Genomic DNA, 22,675 nt, shown 5'->3' with positions numbered 1-22,675 from the left:
TCCCCTGGTCAGCCTCAGTAAGAAGCTGAGATCCCTCATAAAATCCTCCAAAGCTAGCTATGAAAACAAGATTGTGACTGGTTCTAAGAACAACCACAAACCATTCTATAGCTATGTCAAGAATCTCAATGGCAACACCCAGGTCTGTTCTCAGTTACAGCACAATGGCATGAAAATTATAGAACCATCTGATATTTCCAACATCCTGGCGGATAGTTTCAGTGCTAATTTTACCCACCTCTCACCCCCTAAAGGGCCCATATCTATACTGGAAGAATGCACAGCCCTTGCAATCACAACTGCACAGGTAAAAACTGCACTCTCCAAAGCCAAGAACACAGCTTCCATGGGACCGGACAACATCACAGGCTGCATTCCACATGAACTTCAGAACTAACTGGCCCCCCCACCTAAGCACTATGTTCAATCATAGTCTCACGTCAGGCTTTCTACTCACTGAATGGTGCACAGCAACAGTTATACCACTCCACAAAGGGGGAGCCACCACAGACCCCAGGAACTATCACCCTATTAGCCTGATGTGCCTGGTCTGCAAGGCCATGGAATGTATCATCATGGAACTCATAAACAAAGACATTGGTAACCTCCACACTCTGGACCCCACCCAGTTCAGGTTTGTGAAAGGCAGATTGTGCCTCCTGAACCTGATCAACTTCTTTGAAACAGTCACCAAACCCATAGATGAGAGTAAGGCAGTTCACACAGCCTATGTTGACCTCGCCCAAGACTTTTGACACCATCCCCCATTCTGGAATTATAGATAAACTCACTAAACTGGGTATAAATCCATACATTACAAGATGGGTTGCCAACTGGCTCACTAAGAAAACCCACACTGTAAAAGTTGCAGACTCCAAATCTGACTTCAAACCAGTGACAAGTGGAGTACCACAGGGTTCAGTCTTGGGACCTCTCCTGTTTGGTATCTACTTCTCTGAAGTGCAGGCTAACACAGAGAGCCTCTGGCTGACAAAGTTTGCAGATGACTGCAAATTAGGTGCCATAGTCGAGTCCTCAAATGACGTGGACATTCTACAGAAGAGCCTCACTGAGACAGACGCCTGGTGTCAGAGCCATGGCCTCAAGCTAAATGCCAAAAAGTGCATTGTCATCCCCTTTGTTAAAACTCTGTACCCATGAACTACCACATAGGTGGCAGTCCACTTAATGCTGAAGGTGTGATAAGAGACCTTGGGACTCAGGTGGATAGTAGTCTCTCCTTTGATAATCACATTGCCACAGTAGTCAGGAAATCCTTCTACATGGCACACCTCATCACAAAAAGGTTCTCATCCAGAAAAAATATATCATTGTTCCCCTCTACTCAGCTCTCATTAGACCCATTATTGTATACAAAGCCCCTTTTGAAATGTACCTCACAAGACATCTGCAACAGTTGGAAAGGCCACAGAAGTACCTCACAAACAGGATTATGGGCCTCAAACAGATTCCCTATGCTGACCATCTCAAAAAACTCCACTTTGCTCCATAGCATATCACCTACTCTGAGGTGATATCTGCCTAACATACAAAGCTATGTCAAACTCAGAGCTGTTGGACATGCTACACCTAAAGAAATCCCAATCCCTCCGGGATACACGCTCCAGGGACCTAAACCTTGTCACCACAATAAACAGAACATGCTGTAGGGAAAGATTCCTGTCCCAGAGACTTCCCATACTCTGGAGCAAGCTACCTATCCATGTCAAGCTGAGTTCCTCATTAGCACTCTTCAAGAAGAGTCTTGATGAATGGATGGGAAATAGGAAACTCACGCCAGGGATCACTTCTGTGGCTCTGCTCGACAGGAGCACAGGAAAATAACTTTCTTGGGTGGCGAAAGCCAGGGAACCTTGTTGACTAGGCCTACATAGACCCTTGGGCCGATAGCCTAGTACCTACCTATGAACCTATATATTTGATGCTTATACAGTATCTATTTTACCATCTATTTATAAGTTTTTTTATAAGTATTTTTTGTATGAATTTTTCTTAACTAATGAGACATTATTATTTTTCTTTGAAGGCATTTTGGGATTAATTGCCTACCAAAACAATTTGGATTAGGGAGTTAGATTAGTGGTTAAGCACTTTTTCTTATATTTAGTATTTAAGTACGAGATTTGCTGTGGATGTGTTTACTCTGATGAAGTCCTTGGTTATTTCAGGATGAAAGCACTAAGGTAATAAAGTATTCTTGGTCCTGTTCTTGTTACGTTTTTGCAAGTTCTTGGTTTGTTTTTTGTGATCTTTTGTGGTTCCCATTTTAGAGTGTGCAATATACCTACTCTCAGACCACAGTGGGATAGTGAACAATATTTGTGAAGTGACTCTAGCTCTGATAGTTCCTTCTTGGAGACCTGGTCCATTTGTATTCAAAGGAATATATTACTGGCAAATTTGGGGAAAACTAAAAATATTAAACAGTACAACCACAGGTCATTCTTATATGAAAGGTCATCAGAGATGACAAGGTTATGAAATCTATCATAAACTCTCTTGCTATTTGTTAACCAAGTAAGTGAGCTAGTACTAAAACCATTTTCAGCTATCATGTAGGCCAGATGTCACATGCAAAATATTTCTTCTGCATGAGAATAAACATGACATCCATGCATGATAGACTCAACAGTGTGAGAATTAGCATGACAATATAGCCCAAGCATTTTTATGTAGAGATAATATAACACAAATTTACAAAACAGCAATGCACATTGTTATTATCCTTACATTTTAAAAAGGAGTACATAATACTGCACATTTTACTTCTGGGTATAAAGTCCAGCCATAAAAAGAATTAGTTTGCATCAGAGCTCATATCATAGCTAATAATTATCCTTATAACATTGTCCCTTTTGATAATCTATAAGATATCTCATCTGTTCTGACCTTTCCTAATGTATGGTGAAAAGTTGTTCCAGCAGCAAGAAAATTTTATTTTGTTTCACTGCATTGTATTGTTGTCCTCACATTCCATTATGTATTTAAAATGTTGTCTACTGCATAGTTAATAAATGTATGCATTACTTTCAGCTTTTACCCCTACAACTTTAAAATAAGTTTTTCAATGAACAGTCATATTTTTAAACACAGTATAAACAAGACTAAATTGAGCATGTTAATTTAGAGCTCTATCTAATCTCACCATCCCATAATGTTTAGAGTCTCAAAAAATCAGGAATAAAGTAGTAACTAACTACGTAAATGTATGTAGCTCTGAACATTAAAATATTAACATATCCAATGTGCTGACCACAAGAAAAAAAATGTAAATAAAAAACTTTAATTCTACCAAAAGAAACTTGTAACTACTTTCATCACAGGGCTTCTTCAGACTGTGAGTGCTACATGCAAAAAAGCTTGCTGTTATCAACATTTGAATAACTATCATGTTAAAATGCAACAATCATACTTACAAGTAATTTAGTTCATGGTTAGTGCTAAAGACATACTTGTTTTAAATTAATTTAAAAATTTTCCATTTCATTAATGCCTGTAAAACTATATATGTTTCGTTTCACTCACCATTTAAATTCATCCTAGTGAAAACATTTGTTAGTAGTTTCCACTCACATGTTAAGAGCTAGAGAATCAATAAGTGAAAAACTAAGCTTTTTGTTATACGCCATGGCATGTTTGCTTAAGGTATTGTCTTCGTAATCTGTACTTATAGCATACATGTGCTTGTACCTACACTGCTACAGCTTGCAGGATTATCTTCCTATTTAACATACAGAACAGAGGCTGCACAGCAAGATACATAAACCACCCATGATAAGTGATTAAATGCACCTGGTGTTCTGTAACTAGTTCCTTTAATCAGCACCCAGTAGACAGTTATTTTAATGATACGGAATTTACTACCTTGGTTTGCAAACGGGCTTTGCTGATGGCTTCTACATCCAAATATCCACTTCTTTTTATTACTGTTCTTTTGAATTAAGTTATTTCATGATTTTATAAATGCAAAGTATGAGGAAATATGTTACTGGTCAGTGAGAGTATTATAATAATCTTGCGTGTGCAGACATTTGGCTGACTTATTGTTAATTATATATCTTCAATGAATCATTACTTTAAATAAGACTGGGTGTTGCTGATTCCAAAAGCAATTGTATCAGGTCTTTTTAATGCAATGGTTCAATAGAGCTGTTCTTTATGTATCCTAACCAGTTGAGGCTGAGCTCATCAAAAAGTATGAAATAGTTCCTTGTACAGTCTTTGCAGACTACTGCAAGCATCTCCTCAAATCTTATTAGTGATGCTGTTTGCAGAGTTTGGTGAAGTTAGAAATCAGGATCTGTGTAAATACCCAGATGGATACATTTTCATCATAACAGACATTTTTACTTACTATTGTTATTTGGACAAAGGTTTGTTGTCAATTAAAGTGCCCATCTACTTGACTTGTAACCAAATCTGCTGCCTTTGATAATACTGCAATTTTGAACAGCATCAACAGATATAAAATTGTGCCCTTCAGCCAAGACTCATCAATGCCTAATATACTAGGTGAGGTCCCTGTCTTTTGGTAAAAGTTCCAAAAGAAGGAACTTTCATTGGTTGCACATTTGTAAAACCAAACTGGCTTTTATGCTAATTGATAGTAGTTGTAGGGATTGTGAGCTTGCCTTTCCCCAATGCAGTGCAATTTAGGAGTTGGAATATATAAGTTGCAAGGGGTGTGGTGGATGCAAGGGAGTTTTCCCCACTGCATAAAATGTGTCTTTGTGTGTTGTGTTTTGGCTGGTTTAATGTAGTAACATTTGATATTGTTTGCTTCAAACTTTTGCACATTTGCTGCATAATCATACATCTACTTAGGGATAGGGGTAGGATTAGCACGTGAGTAAGGTGGTTAAGGTGGTTTCACTCCTTCTGCCTGATCTTACTCATACATGTTAACTCTAGCCCTGTCTGTGTCTCTGACCCTAACACTAACCCTATACATTAACTTATGAAAATTCCTTTCCCCTAACAATACCACTACACAAGACATTCGTTCACATACACACACACACACACACACACACACACACACACACACACACACACACACACACACACACACAACACCTATCCCAATACCTAACCTTTACTGTAATCCTGAACCACAAATACTCACACATAGTCCCACACCAAACTGCTTATCTTATATGGAATTTGAACTCCCTGCTTCCAATAACTGCAGCAGTTAACAAAGAGTGCATTTGACATCTTTTCCCTACCAAACACACATTCACAAAATGTCTGTTTTGCAGTATATCATACACCTATATATATATATATATATATATATATATATATATATATATATATATAAATCTGTCCATCTGTCTGTCTCTCTCTGTATCTCTGGGTCTCTCTCTCTCTCTCTCTCTCTCTCTATATATATATATATATATATATATATATATATATATATATAAAATTGGGTAATTCTGGACAGAAATTATATTTCACAAGTGCGTGGGTATTTAATCAAAAGTTTTATAACACATCTTATAACTGTTTTAGATATTAAACTAATAAAAAATTAAGAAAAAGATGCAGGGTAATGAATTAATAATGAGACACTGGTGCTTTCCTACTCACCTATTATAAAGAGAGGATTTGAAGGAATGTGTCAACAATTCAAGAGTCACCAGGGAATCTACAAATTCCTTCAGAAGAGATAGTTGAGAAATTGTTTGATTGTGAAAATGTTAAAGAAACAATTACCACACCATTCTCAGTCCCCTTGTAAACTAGTGTAAATGATCTTGTGCACACATATCTGAGTAGTGCTGGTTTCTGACTATGCTAGGTACATTGCATTAGTTGGGGATGGGGTCCCTTAATTAAGCCGGTTTCAACCTTCTACTGTACAGAATAATTCACTGCCAAGCTCTATGTATATTTAAATAGTTGCATAGACACATCTTCACCCCTCAGAAATAAATACAACACTAAATTAAAAATTAAAGCCCTATGGGCAACATAATAAAAGAAAAAAATACTAATTTCATTGCAAAATAAAAGTAACTCTCAGAAAACCAAAACATATTCTTGCTAAACTAAACAAAGAACTCAGAACTGTGATTAAATCAACCAAAGCCTAATATAAGGTAAAAATATAAACCCAGGTGAAAGATAACCACAAAGTATTTTTCAACTGTGCTAGAAATATCAAACAATGACTGGCACTGCAGTGAGCTAATAACAAATACTATCACATACTTGGACCAGAGGATATAACCAATCCACTGGCCAACTAATTCAGATTGAACTTCACCCCTTCCCCAGTCTTCCAATATTCTCACATCAAATACCTGCATCTATAGCCCCCTCAAATCTCTCAACAATTTCTGAAGTTACTACCTAAGGCCAAGAACATAAGGTCTATTGGGACTTAATAACATACTAGGTTTCCTTCTGGTTAGTCTGAACCTCATATGTTGAACCCACCTACAAAGGCTATTCAATACCAGTCTCAAAATAGGTTTATGCTGGATGAATGAAAGACTGCAACAGACATTCCCTTGCATGAATGTGGGACTTCAATAGGCCCAGGCAATTATATACACATAAGCCTAACCTGACTCAGTTGGGAACCTATGTCAAAAACGAACTGTCCCTTGATCATCACATATTCATGATTGCAAGGAAATCCTTTTTCATTGTACAGCTTATATCTAAAGGTATATCATTCAGATCTAGGCACATCATTGTTTCCCTCTACTTGGCACTCATTAGGCCAATCACTGAGTATAATGCCCCTTTTGGTATGTACCTGTCCAAAGACTTGTCAGAAATGGATGGCATCTAACCCTCAAACATTTAGGAATTATTCCAAAGCAAATCTCCTACTACTGAATTATACCATGGTAAAATTTCCATCCCCCAAAACCATCTAAACCCTGCTACTAGTATGGAATTGTTTACAGAAACCCATATACTATCATGTAAACAGTTGCACTGAAGTAGCTGTCCCCACAAGGAATAAGCAGAGAACTAACTCAAATAACAAGCCACCCTGGTGGAATCCCAATATCAACAAGTTGTATAACAAAAGAGGAAAACCGCGGCCAAAACTAGGAAGTGCAGTACCCAGCAAGGTGAGAAACCCCTCAAACTAAATACACAACTCAGAAATCTTATTAAACCCATTAAAGCCAAATTTGAGGAACAAATATACTAAAAGACAAAGGATAACCACAAGGCCTTCATCAGCTTTGTCTGCAACCTCAAAGGTAACATAACAGTGTGCTGAACAAATTGTAAATGGAACCACCTAAAAGGAATGAGAGGATATAGCAAACCTGCTGGCTGATAAATTTAATCCCAATTTCACTCCTTCTTCCCCTCGACACCCCCAACCATAACTCTTCTGGCTATCACTAGTAAACAAGTCTTCAATGCACCCTTCAAGGCAAAAAAATACTACCTCAGTGGGCCCTGATAATATCCTGGGATACCTCTTGGATAGCATTAATTATGAGCTATCAAACACTCTAAAATCACTCTTCAACATTAGCCTCTTAAATGGCTTCATGCTTAGTGAATGGAGGACTGCAACAGTTAATCCTTAGCACAAGGCTTGGCCTTCTACTGACCTGGATAACTACAGACCATAAGTCTGAGTAGTCTTGTATGTAAAGCAATGGAAAAAATTATCATGGATATTTTAAAAAAAGACACAAGGAACATGTTTTCTTATTTACTTCTACAAAGATTACAGATATTGAAATAAAATCGCACAAACACTGATAGACATTTGCAAAACAAACAATACAGTTTCACAATGAAAACAGACTTAGCATGAGCATTAAACTTCTCTGCCTTTGGAACTCACATTCATTGAAATGGCATGAAAACCCACATTAAAAGAAAATCTCCTCTTCCTCATCTCTCCTTCCTCTTGTTAACCACTTCTTTACTTACTTCTCATCTTCTTCCCTACTCAGAGAGTTCTTTATTTAATTATGTTCTACGTTCCCCTCCTGATAAATTAGATTTTATACTTCTTATGAAACTTACTTTTTCTCAAAACTATACTGTGCATTTTATCAGTTGTCTGTATTTGAGAATTTATATATCTTATTACTATTTAAAACTTGTTCTTTGGATATTTTCTCCCTAGGCCCCCATTGAAAAAGGGTGCAAACTCAGACTGACTAACCCGGTCAACAAATGTCAAATAAATAAAATTAAATGCATCTGGCCAGTGTAGGATTAAGTTTACCTTTGAGCTGTTTTTAAACCATAGGCTCCTTGCACACATTTGTAAGGCCATGTACACATGTTCTTTGATTCAACTTCCTGATTTATTAAATTATATTCTTTGCATAATACAGCACCATTTGTTAGAATGGTGTTTTAAATTTGTAGTTATGAACATTCTTCTAGTAAGCAATGAAACAAAATATATGACTCAATAATGACAAAACTGTTTCAGAAAATTTCAACCATAAAAGGACACTCAGACTTCTGTCATTACAATCCACCAATATTACTCAATAAGCACAATCTCTACAGAAGTAAAAGTCATCCGAATAATTCTGCATTAAAGAGATCTGTAACTAATTAATAGGTTGTTACTACAATCAACTTTACATTTCAGTGTTTCTTCTACAAATCCAGTACCTGCTGCCCTTAAAGAATTAATTGCCTATGTAACTTTAAAAAAAAATTGGTAAGTTGGTAATATTGCAATAGGAAATGACTAACAAAATGACAAGTTCATAGTTACAAGCCATCTCATACAAAGGAGTGCACACATAGGAGTGCTGAACTCCTATTTCCCCCTTAAAATGCACCAAATAATCAGCAATCAAAATGGCAGTGCAATATCAGCACTCCATCTACATGGTGTGGAAGAAAAATCCACAGCCTTCTGCACCAAAGACAATTATGCTACTAACACTGCTTTCAAATTCTACAATACAAACAGTAACTGCCATTTGATAAACACAACAGTTACTTGCACATTGAAAACAGACTTAGCATGAGCAACAGCAAACTTATCTTCCCTTGAAACTCACAATTCCGTGAAAATGAAATGAAACTCAGCCCCTCAAAAATGCACTGAAACTCAGTTCCCTGAAAATGTACTGAAACTCAAACTCACAATTCTGTCGGCAGTCTGGTAGTTGGTATAGAGGCTTCAGGCTCTCGTCTCCTGTAACCAAGTTACAGGGTGAAGCCGGATCAAGTTAATTGAATAACCTGCCCTCCCCCTTAACTAGAGCATTACACACCATACCTCCACACCTCTCACTTCTTAGCATAAGAAATCTGGACAAAGCCTAAAATAATGAGGGGGACAAAGGCCCCAAAATAGGGACATATTTTTAAATATTTCTCTTACAGACTTAGAAAGTTGCTAGAGTAATAGCATTTGTCTTAGCATGTATTTTCTAAAGGAAATGAAGTCTAAAACTCAATTTATGACATTTAATTATTTCAGTCTTCAGTGATTTGCCAGAAAACCACAAATAATAAAGAACAGGACAAAAATATGAGGCAAAAATCTGGACGGTTGAGAGATACGCACTTGTCTCAATCTCTTAGTGCAAGAAATTTGGACAAAGCCTGAAATAATGGAGCTACAATGGCCCAAAATAGGGATCATACCTCTCAACCACTTCAAGCAAGAAATCTGGACAAAGCCAGTAGTAATGGGGTAACAAAGGCCCAAAAACTGGGAAACTTTTTAAATATTACCCTTATAGACCTAGAAAGTTGATATAATTACATGTTTTCCATTAACATGAATTTTTTGAAGGATATGGAGTTTGAAACTCAAATGTCTGCCATTATTTTCTCCCTTCAGTCCTCGATGGTTAGCCAGTAATTTGCAAAACCACCAATTTAAGGAGAAATGGAACAAAAATATAAGGCAATATCTAGATATTCTGTGAAAATCTGGACAGTTGATAGGTATGATAGGGACAGATTTTAAATATTTTTCTTTTTAACTTAGAAAGTTACTAGAATAACAGGATTTGTGCTAGAATGTATTTTCTGAAGGATGTGGATGTCATGGATGTCATTATTTATTGACTTAAGTCCTCCATGATTTGCCAGAAAACCAAACATTTTATGAGAAACAGACCAAAACTATGAAGCTAAATCTGGACAGTTGAGAGTTATGTTAAACACACACACACCCCTTCCTAACTTTATCACACATAGCAGCACACTCACCCTCTATTTCATACATCAACAAATGGCTAATTTACATTCCATACACATACCTACTCTCTTTCTCATATAGCAACACACATTTGCACAAGCACACATGTACTTTATCTCTCATCCAAACCGAATGGCTAGCTTAAATTACATACACATACATACACACACACACACACACACACACACACACACACACACACACACACACACACACACATACACACACACACACACACACACACGCGCACACACACACGCACACGCACACAAACACACACACACACACACCCACACACACACACACACACATATACATTTTCTCTCTCATAACGAAACGAACACAACCACTAATGTAAATTATATACACACATACACACACATACACACATACATAGTTTATTTATTTACCTTCTCTCTCAATGGAACTGCTATTTTAAATTGTATGCAAGAGTGCGAAATAACTTTATATCTGCATTAGCATGCGTGTGATGCACACATGGCTTTTCTTAAAGGAGAAGATGCTTCTTTAGCTTTTTCCCCTGGATCCTAGTGCCTGCCTTGTACTTCCCCTCCAGGCAAACATTATAGTGAAGTGTGTACAGTGAATATCCTCCCGACGTCCCTGAATGCAATCATTCTTATAAGGTGCTATTGTTTTCATATATTTTATATGACATTTTTTTGAGTATGTTTCCAATTTGTAGTTTACATACATATATTAATATTAGGCAGGCTGATCTTATAAACAATTGTATTTGTCTCTATTTGGACCCATATCACATTTTTCTAGACTTTTTGTTTAAAAATGTTTAAAAAAATTGTATACATTTTAATTTTTAATCCCATATTCCTTTTAACTCACAATAAACAAACATGACTACTTTTTCCTAAGAGGAAAGTTACTCCTCCATATATAGACAGATGCCCCAAATACAACCCATAGGCTTCACCCATTGTAAAGTTAGGTTTAATTGTGCTGAAATGCATGTCAGAGTCTTTGTTCCATCCTGCACCTATACAATCCAATCTTGCCTTATCTTGACTTCCCTCCCAGATGTGAATAACAGATTGAATACTCTCAATTAACTGATTTTATCCTTAAAAATTGTCCTGGTTACCACTAAATGAATAGATTTTGCATTATGATTTATACTGAATTATTCGTTACTATTAGTAATACATCTACTTGTATTCCCTTCAATATAATAGACTTCCTTTATTTTCACTGAGCTACTTGTCACTTCTCCTTAAAGTAACTTTAATGATTTCCCCATGTAGATTCCTCATAGTTCATGGTTCATGATTTATTGCATATGCTTGCAGAAAGTCTATCTAGCATTGTAGAGCTTTGCTAGTCGATAACACAAAGATCTAAAAAGCTAATGTTTCTGTAATGGCATGATATAACTCATCTCAAATTTTGGGGAATTACCATTTTGCATTATTTTACTGTACACTTCTACCTATATACACAGCAACAAGGGAACCACTATAATTTAATACACATATATGATCAGATCACTTCAACCTCTTCCCCTTAGGAGCCAAGGATCACAGCATTGTACTACGATAGTATTAATCCCAGATACATTGCAGGCCATAGGAAAAAAGGGTGCATTCCTACTTTAACATCAATGGTATTAGCAGCAAACACTGACAAGACTCCTTCACCAACTTACGTTTAAAGTACCTTTACACACTGTACAGGACTATGTGGTTCTTATGTCCAAATGGCATCTTATAGAAATGTCACTTTACAAGTCATTCATTCATTTATTTACTTATTTCTGATTCTTGCTGGCCTTATCCTTCATCACCCAACAGTGGTCTCTGTTTAAGGTAAGGTAATTTTAAGGTATTCCTGTTTTTTTTTTTTTTTTTTTTTTTTTTATCCATCATTTTCTTTTGGAAATTGTAAAAGATTTCACTGGCACATTCTGCCTATTCATTATGTCATTGTCTGAATAGTGTGAAGCAGAATCCCCTTCAACAAGCTTGTTCATTTTTTTGCTGAGTAAACTTTTTTAAATGTCCTCTTTCATCTTTTCTTTATCTAAGAATGTCTTTGCTCTTTCAGAAAAAAAAATATTTTATGAGAGTGGGATATAGCAACTTGAATCTCACACATGCTTCTCACCATCCTGTGATTATAAAGTTAAACTCATTCCACTTCTGCCTGGCATACAGTGAATAATCATTTCCCATGTCCCACCTCATTAGTAAGGGTATCTCATCCAGGGACAAGGTGTTCAGAACATCCCTGTATTCTTCCCTTATAAAACCCATTATTGAGTACAATGCCGCTTTCAACATGTACCTCACAAAGCACATGCAGCAGCTGGAGAGACCACAGAGGTTCCTCACCTGGAAAATACTAGGCCTCAAACATCTACCCTACACAGGCTAAAATCTCTGTCCCTCTACTCAGTCTCCTATAGACTCCTCGGAGGTGACCTCTGTCTGGCATACAAAGCAATCTCTGACCCTGCAATGATGGGACTGCTGCATATCCGCAAGTCAAGCTCCACTTGAGTAACCACACATGCAACCTCATCCTGGTGTGTGACATCAATAGGACTTGTTGGCAGGACAGATTTGTGCCCCAGAGACTCCCCTTTTTGTGGAATAGACTCCATCTTCATGTAAAGCAGAGTACCTCATTAAACCTTTTTTAGAATAACCTGGATAACTGGATGAGGAACAGAAAAAACACCCCTGGGATTCCACCTGTGTCCCTGCTGGACAGTGGCATATGGTGCTGACTTCTTGGAACATGGGCTAAATTCTTGGCTAGGATGTAAGGGCCTCAGGGCCAGTAGCCTAATAACTTCCTATGATCCATGAATGCTCTGCTGTCCTGAAATGATAATACTTTACCCTTTTGCTACAATTTTGTCAGGAGCAGTTCCTTCTGCCGGTATGACTGCATCTATTCTACTGTAGCTCTTGGCTTCTTTCTCATGGCCAGATGTGGAGCATACGCATGATGTGCCCTTTCTATTAATAAATCCTGCTGTGAAATATCAGTCCAATTCCTTATTTGTACTTTCATAAAATTAATACAACCTGTTCCTTCCAGTTTCTCATGTACAGCAGAAAATCTTAAGTTGTCCCTGTGTGTTCTGTTTTCCAGCTCTACTGATTTTTGAAACAGTTCTGTTTAAGAAGCTTCATATTTAGCCAGTCTTTCCTTCATCTCCCTCTGATTTTTGCAGTTTTATCAGTTCATCTGAATAGCGGATGATGTTTCAACTCAGCTGCTTAATGCCCCATTTGACAGAAACCTTTAGTTTGGCAGTTCAGACGAAGTATTAAAGAAACTGGAAAAAAGGGATACGTTGATGGAAGGGATCAAACAGCTCTTTTTTTTCTCCTGTTCATAGACATTAAAACAAATTTCCACCTTCTTCTGGTCCATCTTTCAACAGTTTTTTTAAAACTCCCCATCAAAAGCCAATAAGAGAAAAGAGAACCACAACCAAAAACTGAAAAAAAAACATGTTTTTCAGCAAATCTTGAACTTTTCTGCATTGCTAATGCCTCTGTATCAAAGTAAACAGTTACTACTATTTAAACAGTTACTACAATTTACTAATTTGTTATACCCCAAATGATCTGAAGGAGGCTGCCATGGCTAGCATTATTTTGTTTTACAGTCAATGCCTTTGCCTTCCTCATGTCAAGTTAGAGAGATGGAAAGAAATCCTTATGATGAGATCATTTACTGTAGTTTTCTCTCTCATCAGTTGACAACACTGCTGTGACTGCTTACTTTTCACTGTCAGCATCACTCCACATTTTTAATTACTTTGCTTCCTTTGATTTTCATTAGTGGCCATCTCTGTTGCAGCATTTTAAGGAATTTTTGAATGATAGGCTTGAAAATGTAGTTGAGTTCATTGTTCTTTTCCAAGTAACAGCTGTAATTTGGTATTCAAGTGTATGAAATCCGACTCCTGTAATTAATAGTTGTTACTTGGGCTGAAATAATTTGTCTTACATTCACACCTTTAAATACTGTGGCTAGAATTATTATTTGATGCTAATATTCTTTCCCCAACTCCAAAAGAAATATGTATTTTTGCAGAAATTACAGTGTAGAAAAAATGAAAAATCATATACTGACGGAACGTAAGAGGAGTTAAATTAACATATTTGCTTTCTTTCTTTGTGGCACTGAGTTTTATAGGTTCAAATGTTCATAGGTAGGTACTAGGCTATCTTCCCAAAGGCATTTATAAGCCTAGCTGGAATGTGTTGGCTTTCGCTGCCCCCTTAGATTAGTTCCCTGTGCCTCTGTCCAGCAGAGCCATTGAAGTGATCCCTGGGGTAAACTTTCTGTTTCCCATCCACTCGTCAAGGTTTTTTTTTTTGAAGAGTGTTAGTGAGGAGCTCTGCATAATGTAGATTGGAATCTTGTTCCAAAGCATGGGAAGTCTCTGGGACAGGAATCTATCCCTCCAGCATGTCCTATTTATTTTTGTGGTGAGGCTTGGATCCCTAGAGCATATGGCTCGAAGGGATAAGGTTTACTTTAGGTTTAGCATGTACATCAATTCTGGGTTGGACATGGCCTTGTATGTCAGGCAGAGATCACCTCTGAGTAGGCGGTATGCAACTGAGTACAGCTTGAGTTTCTTCAAGTCGAGCTGCATAGGGCATCTGTTTGAGGCCAGTGATCCTCTTGGTGAGGTACTTCTGTGGTCTTTCCAGCTGTTGCAGGTGGCTTGTAAGGTACATCCCAAATGGGGCATTGTACTCTATGATTGGTCTAATGAGTGATGAGTAGAGGGGCACAATGACCTATTTTGATCTGGATGCGAACCCTTTTGTGATTAGGTGGACCATGTAGAAGGATTTTCTAACTACTTTGGCAATGTGATTATCAAAGGTGAGATTACTATTTACTTGAGTCCCCAGATCCCTTATTACGTCTTCCATATTTGGGAAACTACCACCTATGTGGTAGTTTGTGGGTACTTTGTTTTTTCCAAAGGAGATGACTATGCACTTTTTGGAATTTAGCTTGACGCCATGATTTTGACACCAGGTATCTGTCTCAGTGAGACCCTTTTGGAGGATGTCTGTGTCAGCCGGAGACTCACTTATAGCCCCTAGTTTGCAGTCATCTGCAAACTTGGTCAGCCATAGTCCTCCTGAGCTTGCATGTACCTCTGAGAAGTAGATGCCGAACAGGAGGGGTCCTAGGACTGAGCCCTGGGGAATGCCACTTGTAACCGGTTTAGAGTCGGACCTAGCTCCCACAACTCTCACCATGTAGGTTCTGTCCTTGAGCCAGTTGGCAACCCATCTTGTGATGCAGGGGTTTATGTTCAGTCTGATGAGCTTGTCTATAATACCAGAATGGGGAATGGTGTCGAAGGCCTTAGCGAGGTCTAGCTAGGCTGTGTGTACAACCTTTCCCTCATTTATAACCTTGGTAACTGTCTCAATGAAGTCCACTAGGTTTAGGAGGCATGATCTGCCCTTAACAAAGCCGAACTAGGTAGGTCCAGTGTTTGGAGGTTCCCAATGTCTCTGTTAATGAGTTCCATGATGATGTGCTCAATAGCCTTGCAGACCAAGCTAGTCAGGCTTATAGGGCAATAGTTCCCGGGGTCTGTTGTGGCTCCACCTTTGTGGAGCGGAATAACCATTGCTGAGCAAAACTGTATGGGTACATAGCATGTGGTGAGGCTGAGTTTGAACAGTGTTTTTAGGTAAGATGTTAGTTCATCTTTGAGCTCATGTAGGACACAGCCTGGGACACCATCCACTCCCACTGATGCTGTGTTTTTGGCTTTGGAGAGGGCTGTTTTAACCTGAGTGTCTCTGATTTCAGGGACTCTACATTCATCTGGTTTGGTTATGGACCCTTTTCGGAGTGAGAGGGGGGTGAAGTTTGCACTGAACCTGTCTGCCAGGATGATGGTGATATCGGTCAGTTCAGTGCATTTTGTGCCATTCTGTACTAACTCCGAGCAGATCTGAGCATTGCCACTTAGATTCTTGACATAGCTAAAGAATGCCTTGTGGTTATATTTTGAGTCCTTGGCAATTTTTCTTTCAAAGCTTGCCTTGGATGATTTTATGAGGGATTGTAGTTTCTTGCTGATACTGATCAGGGTTGTCTTCCCTTCTTGGGATTTTACTCTTTTCTGTACTAGTTTCCTCCTTCTACTGTATAGCTTGTTTATGGCAGGAGTCCACCAGACTGGTTTCCTTTTCTTGGAGGAGTGAGTCTTGGTTTTGCATGGGATGGCACGATCCATGCATTCTTGTAGGTGCCCGTAGAATGCATTAGTAAAAGATTTTGCAGCTTGGACAGCATTATCCTTCAGCATGGAGGCTTTGAAACTTTCCACGTCGGTCTTAAGTAATGTGAAGTTTGCTTTTGAAAAGTTTTTCACAGTGGTTTCTTTGTCCGGGGGGTGGGGGCGGAATGTGGATATCCAAAGTGATTTGTTTATGGTCAGATCTAACCAGTGAGGGGTTGACCTCTGGTGTGGAGTACCAGTCTCCCATGTTGGTGATGACCAGGTCCAATATGTTGTCACCTCTGGTGGGAGTGTTGACCAGTTGAACCAGGGCATTTGAGTTTATAAATTCTAAGAAATGTTGGGCAAGGGAGTTAGTACTTGAGTAGTTCTCCCAGTTAATGTTTGGGTAATTGAAATTACCCAATATTAGGGTGTTTTGTAAGACCTTTATGTTTCCCAGTGTTTCCAGAAATGCGGAATGGGGGTCCTGGGACATGGTGGGTGATCTGTAGCAAACTAAAATCTGAATTGCAGTTTTGTCCATTGTTAGTTGCACGTGGATGATCTCTGAAGCATCGTGCTGTGCCACTATCCTGGAGGTGTGGGTATCCTTAATGAGCATGGATACGCCCCCACCTTTTGTATTTTGGTCTGGGTTCTGTGGCTGAAATTTATCCTATGAGTTTTAGCCTGGTAGTGCTGGGGTGCTCTCTGGAGCCTTAAACCAGGTTTCTGTTACTGCACATATATCGATTTTCTCCATACTGAGGAGTGCCTTGGGTGCGTGCATCTTGAGGTTTAGACTTGTAGCATTGAGTAGCATTACCCTCAGTTTTTTGTTACTTGTGCTATTTACGGCGGTGGATTTGTCTTTTAAGCCTTGCCTAAAAAAGGCACTATGGGGTGGCAAGAGCCTTGGCCAGTATTCAAAAGCCTATGGGTGACAGGTGCAAGCTGCCTCTAGTGAAGCAACATGGCTTGTTGAGCATGTCATCCCAGGTGGACAGACACTGGATCCCCTTTGAATGACACCAGAAACTTAGCCAATTGTTGAAACCGAGAATTTTTTTCTTTATACTGTGGTATCATTCTTGATGAGGGCCGGATGCTACTCAGGGTCAGGGTCATACCGGCCTGGGCTACGTGATCAGAGAGCTCTTCCATGTCTCTTTTCATGTAGTCCAGGGAGGTACGGCTCAGGTCATTCACACCAACATGGACAATGACAGAGTCATATTTGTACTTGTTCTGGAGTGACCTGAGTGCTTGTGTTATGTGGGGGATCCTGGCACCTGACAGGCAGCTACCAGTAACCTTCTCCTTATTCAGCCTAGTGAGTGGGACGTCAGTGTGCCTGACAATAGAGTCACCTATAACTAGTATGTTGGGTATGTCATTTTGCCTTAAGGGCTGTGATTGCATGGCACACTGGTTTTGTGAAGTATGTGTTTCATGGTTTGTGTTGGGGGGTGGAGGTTGCTTGGTTGTTTGCTTTGGAGGTCTCTGTTGGTTTTGCAGATTTTTATTTAGAGCCTCCGAGTATGTTTTCATGTGTTTATGTGTTATTTGCCGGTGCTGGTTTAATGGGTCTATGTGAGACTGGTGGTGTGATGCAAGCATTTCCCTTCTCCTCTTGACTGTCTGATCCAGTCTTGGGTTGAGAGAGCTCAGCCTCCAGTCTGGCTGTATAATTGCATCTCTCGCATTTATTAGTGTTTAGTGGTAGGAGGAGAGGGTTGTCTGTGTACATGAGGCAGTTGCAACATTGCCTCAAAATGCCCAGATTCACCAGTTGGACTGGAGAGTACACCTGAAACTGCCCTTTGGTCATGCCAGGATAGGTACAGTGAACTGTTTTGCTGGATGGCTGGTAAGGTCGAATAGAGAGCCTTGTCCTTCTGTATAGTACAGGAGGGTCTAGTGCTAGGGTTTATAAGTGCTTGATATATGTTTTGAGCAAGTGCTGGGCTGAGAAATTAATGGCTTGAGTGCTTAAGTTGAAAGTTTGTCTAGTTCTAAGGGAAATATTGAAGAGGAGACTTTGTGGAGTTGGGAATAGTTTTATCCTAGCTAACCGGCACTGCCCAGTGTGCAAAACTGGGCAAATTTGGTATTTATAGCAGGAAAATGAAAGAGATAGAAATTAGCCCAAAATGGCCAATAAACTACTAATTTCTGGGCTGAAACCACTCCTCCAGGCTCAAAGCTCCCCTCTCTCACAGGTGAGCAGAGAAACGTCTTCTATCCAAGTAAGTTATGGGCAAACACAGAGATTTGTAACACAGCCCTAAATTCAGCACTAACCTGAAAACTGGAGTATACTAGCTTAGAAAGGTGGGAAACAAGTATATATATATATATATATATATATATATATATATATATATATATATATATATATATATATATATATATATTTTTTTTTTTCCAGAAAATAAAACAGATACAATCAAAAAACACTTTAAATGCACAGAAAATTATACTTATTGTTATATATCGCAGATCAGAGTTGTAGTCAATGCCCTTAGTAATAAAGTAGGAAGAAACACAAATACAGTAAAAGCAGGTGAATAAAGTGCAATATATATATATATATATATATATATATAAAACAATAGAACTGATTTAAACAAGTTAACCAATTAACCAGAAAAAAAGCTCAAAACTGAGCCCTGTTCTACCAGTCTTCAATCAGACAAGTTCTAACTGCACACTCCTGCTACTAGGGTGCAGGGGAACCTTCTCCAAAAAAAGATGGCCTGGATCAGTGCTCAAGTTATACAAACAAAGATAGATTCAGCAGGCCTGAATCTGGTTTATGCTACAGCAACAAGGCGCACCAATTTCAGAAAGAAACAGTTCAAATAAGCAGGCACAATAAGCCTGTGAACAGAAATTCCCAGCTCAGAAGGGCAGAATCCAACCTCTCCTCCCACAAGAGTGCAGACCACAACCCTCTTAATGTAGAATAACTGGCCTGAAGCCCAAATGCTTAAGCCAGAACTAATACACTTTTAAAATAGCAGACACTGGGCCTTCAATCAGCAATTCCCAGCTTAGAAGGATGTAAGCTACCTGTCCTGCCACAACAGTGCAGACCACAAACCTTCTTAGTGTAAAACAACCTGCATGAAGCCCAAGTGCTTAAACCAAAAGACTTAGAATAACAGTTACAATTGAATCAGGCTACTACCAAGCAGTAATAAATGCAGCAGAATAAATAAAATTGAGTACTTTTAAGAAAAGCAAAATAAAGTAGGAGGAAACACAAATACAGTAAAAGCAGATGAATAAAGTGCAATTTTTTTAAGTGCAAGGAGAGAGGAAGGAAGAACCTAAGTGGGTTGAACTTCTGAAATCTTCTCTCTGTATTAAGTCGAGTGAACACTAGACTCAGAATTTGATCTCACTGTACTCGGTTAAGTGAGCAAATGAGATGGACCCAGGAGGAGTGTTCTAATACAGACTTACAGGAGGGGTGGACAATTCCAGAGCCACCAACACTGCAAAGAGACACACAGCACACTGTTCAATGAAACACACAATTAGGAAACAGAAAAAAATGAAAATACAGTACTTTTAAAACTGCAGGTTTGTACTTAACAGAAGACTAAAATACACTACTGCAAGTTTTACTTAACTTCAGCTTCTAATGCAGATGTTTGTAGCCAAGCAAGTCTCTCAGAAGTTGAGCATAAAATGATTTCTCAAACTTTGTGGCTAGCACTTAAAGTACAGAGGAATCCCTCTAGGCTATTAAATATCAGATAACAAAGACCACCCCCTCTTATAGCAGACACGCACACTTCTCAATGAAACACACAATTAGGAAACAGAAAAAATGAAAATACAGTACTTTTAAAACTGCAAGTTTGTACTTAACAGAAGACTAAAATACACTACTGCAAGTTTTACTTAACTTCAGCTTCTAATGCAGATGTTTGTAGCCAAGCAAGTCTCTCAGACGTTGAGCATAAAATAAAATGAAATTAAAGAAAAAGACATTTGTATCTGAAAACTAAGCTTGAAAGCCCTGCTTTTGTTCAGACTCCAGGCTACAGTGTTTATTTGAGGTGTGATGCTGGAAATCTGTAACTGATAAGGCACATTTAAATGTCATTCCCCGGGATTCATGAAGCTCGGCACAAGGATGGCGTTAGCCTTGCACTGACCGTGTGGCATAGAGATGGCGCAGCAGCACCACATGCATATTAATGAAGGCACGCTGCCATAGCGGCCACATGCATAGGAAATGTGTACGAGTGCAGGGGGCATGTCCAAGCACTGCACAGAGGCGTGAACATATCGGCTGCATACACGCAACCTAAAATGCTGACTAGTACAGCCTGCTTCTAATAGTAATCACTCCTGTCAGTGTGCATGGATACTAAAATGTATGCAAAGCATACAAGACATCAGTCCGAACACCACAATAAGAAGTAAACACAAAGGCACATAGCTGAATATTGAGTCCCCGTCCCTTGAACAAATGATATTTAAAACCCCATGCCCGTATTCCATTGTAGTGTCGCTAGTTATACCAAGTTGAAGCAAAACACATTGTGTTAGCACGCCTCCAATTGCCAAGCCTAGCCCAATGGTTTGGGTTACCACCTGTCCTACATTGTGAGGGACAGTCCCCCTCTAGACAGGTGTGTCCATACCAAAACCATAATAAATGTGAAATGTCCTGTGATAGTAGGACATAATTATGTCCCATATGTTATGCAATACTCCCATACAATACGTATGTCCATATATAAAATACCTATATGTTACAAGAAACAGAATAAGCAAGTAAACAAAACAGAATCATCATCTACACTGCTACAACAATAAAAGATTATATGTAGGCATAAAACTAAAGTACTATCTTTTGTTATGACCATGGGTATGTGTTGGCCTGTAAACTCAGATGTGTGTCCTGAAAATGTCCCATCCAGGTCATATGGAAAGGTGGCAACCCTACCAATGGTCAGAACATTCAACCAATATCTGCCCATTCACGGTCCAATTTGTCCTTGTCAGGACGGCCCATAGATGAACGGATATTACTCGGGTCTACCTACCATGTCATGAAAGATAAGTATTTGCATGTACTCATGTGCATGAAGTACAGCATGTGGATGATCTGAAATGCTAGTGTAGACCTCACAACCATATTGGTCCCAGAGATATGTAGTGTACGCAATGTGTTCTGTTGACTGTGCCATGGACCATCAACTAGAGAAGGGATGAACGGTGTCTGTGGAATATGGGGGTGGGGGTGACGGGTAATGTAATAGTTTGCAAAGGGGAGACTGGGTTGGATACACAATAGGTGAAATGGAGGTCTACGAGGGAGCAGTGGATGAATCAGGAAGATAACCAAAGAACAAATATACACATCCGCAATACAATCCCACAAACATGTGAACATTAAAATGTGCGATACACATGTACAGAAACTTTACCAGCACATAACCACATAATGGTCTGGCCTGAACTGAGCCATCCAACCCCAACACATCTGGATACATAATTGAATACCCATCATCCCCTTCACAGCACACCACCCCCCCTTCCTGAACGTCCACCAAAACCAGCCATACTCGGGCTGCTAGACAGGCGCGGCCATATCTGCACATAGTGACCCCTACCCATATCTAGTATGCAGACTCACCCTAGGCAGTCTCAGGATTGCAAACTATGTATCCCTTGCATGTATAACCCTACCTTACAGCTGTAAAGCAAAAAAGGTCATCGGTTCCCAAAATTTCTAAACATTAGACTTGGTGTCACGACATGATGTCCAGTCCTGTATACATCTGGACACAAGTTGTATGAGGAGTAGTTGCCCACAAGACTGCTGAGCCTACAGCTGGTCCTGCTGATCCTACGACCCGGGATTAAACACCTGACCGTGATGCATGTCTCCCCATGTGCATTATCAGGAATATATACCTTACACATTTGCATAGTGGCAGTCAGATATAGGGTGCTTAAGGCACTTTAAAGCAGGCATAAGTAGGGTTACCACCTGCCCCACCTTGCAAGGGACAGTCCCTTTATGGGCAGTTGTGTCCAGACCAAATATAATACAATGGCAAATGTCCTGTGATTGTAGGAAATATGTCTCATATTTCATGTAACAGTTGCATTAAACAGTTATTTATGTAAAATACTTAAAGTTACAAGAAACAGATTAAGCAACTAAACTGCTACAAGAATAAGCT

Source organism: Protopterus annectens, chromosome 10.part0 (genome assembly GCF_019279795.1).
Source record: "Protopterus annectens isolate FY-2018-M chromosome 10.part0, PAN1.0, whole genome shotgun sequence".
Classification (NCBI taxonomy): domain Eukaryota; kingdom Metazoa; phylum Chordata; order Ceratodontiformes; family Protopteridae; genus Protopterus; species Protopterus annectens.
This window is presented reverse-complemented; position numbering follows the sequence as displayed.